The following is a 5,000-nucleotide window of genomic DNA, read 5'->3' on the forward strand; positions in this document are numbered from 1 at the left end:
AAATTGTGTATCGGAACACTCCTCAATAAACATTTATCTCTAACCACCTCTAATTCCAAGCTATTGACAACGCCACCGGAATCCCACCCAAAGAAAGATACCACAAAAAATACCGACTAATTGATACGAAAAGAAAATACCCCTTAATCTCCCGTAGTATTTCTTTACCCCCACCTTCACTTTTTTACTTAAGAATGACACAGCATCAAAGCCAATGGGCCCACCCAGACTTATCGATTGTGTTTTCATTCGGCTGACATGGAGATAGGACCCTTTTCTACGCCCAATACAACCCAATCCAATTTATTTTACCTTATCATTTATCTATCTTGTAACGGGATTGCCCGCTTATTACACTTTCTGGTAACGGGAATATCGCCACCACATATTAGCTTCCTATCTATTTTTTTTATATAAAAGAGAGAGATTCTGTTTTCATAAACGTTCGTTTATCATGGCTAAAAGAGGTCCCATATTTTGATTTAAACCATATAGTTGAGGATTTGAACCATATATTTGAGGTGACTCAGGCCATATTATATGGCCATGGGTATACAGTAAATATATCTCTCCATCCATCATAAGACCAATGATTGATCATCTGTTGGCAGACTGACCTCACAATATGGTAAAATCTTGTGTGAAATATTTTTGTGGAAAATGAAGGATTCTGCAACTTTGGACTGCATTATGAGATACAAAATATATTTCAATATACAACTGAGCTGTTTGCCAATAAAACTTCTTCAAGCTAAATCTATTTCACGATAGAAAAACAAAATTAAAGAGGATGTCAAAATATGTCGTATGCTAAACAATATTTGCTTCGACCGAATCTTTTTCGATTCGGATATGGATGAGAGGTCATTTAGTCCACGATTCAAAATTTATATATTTAATGGGTGCTGCTTAGCGTAAATAAATCCTTATAATGAAAGCAAGTCAGTTAATGATAGCAAAATCAAATCAAATTTTCCAAATTGTTTCAAGGGGATCGGGAAATATTTTCCAACTCTATGGAATCTATATATAAAATTGAGTCATCCTAGATTTCCCTCAGGGACTTGAAAGAACGTAAGCAACATCTTCCCGATACCCGAAAGTGAAGGTTACATCTCCCTTGGCTGCAATCAAGCGACCCTTTACAGGTACCATAAATACTGGGGCAAAGAACTGATTACATTGGTAACCAGTGTTAGGGGCAAGAAATTTGATGAAGCTTAATTTTTTAGATTTTTTTCCCCTCTTAATTTTTTTCCATAATTTTTCTCTCCATTTTTTACATCTCTCTCTCTCTCTCTCTCTGTTAGTCTAACATCACATATCATGAAAGTGTATGAGAGGGTAATAAAAAAGAAAATAATGGATCATTTGGTTGAAAATAATTTGTTTAATATCGGTCAACACAGTTTTGTGCCCGGAAAAAGTACACAAACCCAACTGATAGCACACTATGAAAACATATACAAAAATATGATAAATGAAAAAGACACAGATGTGATCTATCTAGATTTTGCAAAAGCCTTTGACAAGGTAGACCATAATGTATTAAAGAAAAAAATGAGAAAGCATAATATTGTGGGAAAGATAGGAAAATGGGTAAAAGAATTCCAGCAGAACAGAAAACAGATAGTGGTTGCAAATGACGAGAAATCGGATAAAGCTCAGGTAATATCAGGCGTGCCACAAGGTACGGTATTGGCTGCACTTCTGTTTGTTATTATGATCTCAGACATAGACTGTGATGTTGAAAACTCTGTAGTGAGAAGTTTCGCCGATGACACAATAATAAGTAGAGAAATTACTTGTGATGAAGATAGGAACTCACTACAAAGAGATCTAAACAAAATATATGAATGGGCGGAGATAAATAGGATGGTATTTAACTCTGATAAATTCGAATCAATGAATTATGGAAACAGAGAAGGAATGGTATATGCATACAAGGGACCTAATGACGAGACAATCACAAACAAGGAAGCAATTAAAGACCTTGGTGTAATGTTAAAAAGGAATATGTTATGCAACGACCAAATAGAAACAGTGTTGGCTAAATGTAAAGCAAAAATGGGAATGTTATTCAGACACTTTAAAACAAGAAAAGCTGAACACATGATTATGCTTTACAAAACTTATGTACGTAGTACACTCGAGTACTGCAATGTGATATGGTACCCACACTACCAAAAGGATATTGCACAAATAGAGAGTGTACAAAGGTCCTATACTGCTAGATTAGAAGAAGTTAAGGATCTTGACTACTGGGAAAGACTGCAAATTTTAAAACTATACAGTCTAGAAAGGAGAAGAGAACTCTACATGATAATACAAGCATGGATGCAAATAGAAAGAATTACTGAAAACATCATGGAGCTAAAAACATCAGAAAGAGCAAGCCGAGGTAGATTAATAGTGCCAAAAAATATACCAGGAAAACTAAGGAAGGCGCACAAGACATTAATCCACTACGCACCAGCATCGATAATGCAGCGACTATTTAATGTGTTGCCAGCTCATCTAAGAAACATATAAGGAGTGAGCGTAGATGTGTTCAAGAATAAGCTCGATAAATACCTAAGATGCATCCCAGACCATCCAAGACTGGGAGATGCAAAATACACCGGAAGATGCATTAGCAACTCTCTGGTGGATATACGAGGTGCCTCACACTGAGGGACCTGGGGGAACCCAAACAAAAAATAAGGCAATAAGGTAAGGCTCTCTCTCTCTCTCTCTCTCTCTCTCTCTCTCTCTCTCTCTCTCTCTCTCTCTCTCTCTCTCTCTCCAATTTTTACACATATTTCCTCTCTTCAATTTTCATGTTGACAGCGTTCATCTTCTTCATTTCAGTAGGGGCTATTCATGATATCTTTCTTGTTAATATTAGTTTACTGTCATTAATAGACTAGCTTTAACATAAAGGTTGAATTGGAATATTACATCTTAAGTTTCAGCACTGGGGCCTGGGAGGCTATTCATCACCCATATACCACTGAGGAAAAATCCATTTGAAAAATGAATTAGATTTCGAGGAGTTAGAGAGCAAGAATGAAGAAAGAAAGCAGGAACGGAGATATGGATCAAGGATGTAAGGCCGCTAGGGGCTGAAAGGACGCTACAATCTCTGTAAGTAGTACGTACAGTACACTAATTGAGGTGCACTGACGACACTAAGCACCGCCCCTTTTGGGAAGGTTTTAAATAAGGAGCGCTTATTGAAAGTTGAAGATTTCGAATCTCTGAAGACATCAGAAACATCATTCAGTATTTTCTCTCTCGGTGACCTAAATCTAATCAAAATCATATGTTTCTTATGTATTTTTCTCTTCATTACTGTTTCCTAATCTTCCTCGGTTATGCAAAATATCTCCTTTACCGATTCATGATTCATTTATCTATTTTTCTCGTCATATTTTCCACTGGCTTCACATACAATCAGATTCTCTTAAATTCTTAATAAACTAAAACTTGAATTGTTGTGAGCATTACGCATAACAAAAAAAAGATTTTTCAAGTTTGGATAAGAAAATTTAAATATTCGAAAGATGTTCACATGATCAAATGTGAGGAAATCCTGCCTCTGGTAAACACTTCTAGAAAATCCCCTTTTAAGTGTTTAAGCAATTTTGTAGAGATCACACTTTCGCTTGGAGAAACTAACTAGTAAATTGCCACAGCTAAATACCTTTTCAAACTCCCACTGCAGTATTGCTGGAAATCACATTTAAAAGTTGTAAAATGAAAAAAAAGTTTAAATATTCCGGATATAATGTAGACCCACTTTGACAAGAGTGCCTTACCAGCCTTAATGCTATCCATCATTCAAGATATAAAAACAGAGATCGGACTGAAGGAGGGATTTAACCCACAGAGAAAGCAATCTTCGGCTTTGAGACGAACCTTTACATTATTATCAGAGAATTACTGAGACAAACCTTTACATTATCATCAAGGAATCACTGAAGATCAGAGAATGATTATTCTCATATAAGTTAAGAGCATAGATTGCAATTTATATTGGAAAAGCGATTGATTGTATAATTCATCCTTAAAATGGATTTGAATTTGACGAAAAAATTTAGCTAAGTGGAATAAGATAAATCTTTCAAATGTCGGATTGTATTTAATGATTTGTTGGATGACTCGTGTAAAGACGAGCTCGAGATTTCACAAACACAACATACTGGAATTTATTTTTAGATATATTCTTACTGATATGAGAAATCTCGTTTGCATTACATTAAAAAGTCGTAAACGTTGCATAAAATTAGGGTTCTTGAAAATTAAATGACCAAACGTACGGGCTTGACAATAAATTACGACTAATTGATTATAAAGACCCATTAGCAAAGAAGACATAAGGATTAGTTTGTTATAGAAAATAATTGAGGGAGGAAATAGCATATCAAATAGAAACAAGAGGAAAAAAAAAGGACACAAACAGGTACTATTCAGAAGAAAGTCTTCTTAAGAAGCTCAAGCACATACCTTTTAAGCAGATTATCTCCAGATTCTAATTGTGTTTATATACCATCCACGAACTTCCAGTTAATGCGTTCCCGATCACTTGATACTGAAAATTAAATTAAAGGTGATATAAAGTTATTTGTAATATATGCCATAAGAAATTGCTTATTGTTAAGATTTAATCCATCTGTCTTTATTGAATACAGGGCATGTTTATTCAGGACATTTAAAACATCCTTTAAAAATACCATTGGAAATTAATTTTGACAATTCATCAAAACTGTAAGACATGTATCCGGCAATCACGTTGATCTAAATAAACATACCGGAATAAAACGTCAACTATGTGAAGTGGTGGTGGTGGTGTGTGTGTGTGTGTGTGTGTGTGTGTGTGTGTGTGTTTTTTTATACATCTTGCGTAATTCTCTGAGAAACATTTGAGAAAAGAATAATGCCAATAATAATATTCAATAATTTTCCCCTCTTCTAAATAATTCTAAACTAGGAATGGTTATCTTTTTCATTCTTAGATA

At 34.9% G+C, this 5,000-nt stretch overlaps 1 long non-coding RNA gene across 2 annotated transcripts in view; it reads right to left on the reverse strand.

Moving 5' to 3' along the window:
- Positions 1–5,000, reverse strand: part of LOC137626076 (uncharacterized) — a 563,951-nt gene that overhangs the window by 325,875 nt on the left and 233,076 nt on the right. For both annotated transcript variants that reach the window (XR_011040977.1, XR_011040976.1), the window contains exon 3: positions 4,489–4,573. This is a non-coding gene — a long non-coding RNA (uncharacterized lncRNA). The remainder of the gene's footprint in view (positions 1–4,488; positions 4,574–5,000) is intronic.

The sequence above is a fragment of the Palaemon carinicauda genome, chromosome 33, assembly GCF_036898095.1.
Source record: "Palaemon carinicauda isolate YSFRI2023 chromosome 33, ASM3689809v2, whole genome shotgun sequence".
In the NCBI taxonomy this organism is placed as follows: domain Eukaryota; kingdom Metazoa; phylum Arthropoda; class Malacostraca; order Decapoda; family Palaemonidae; genus Palaemon; species Palaemon carinicauda.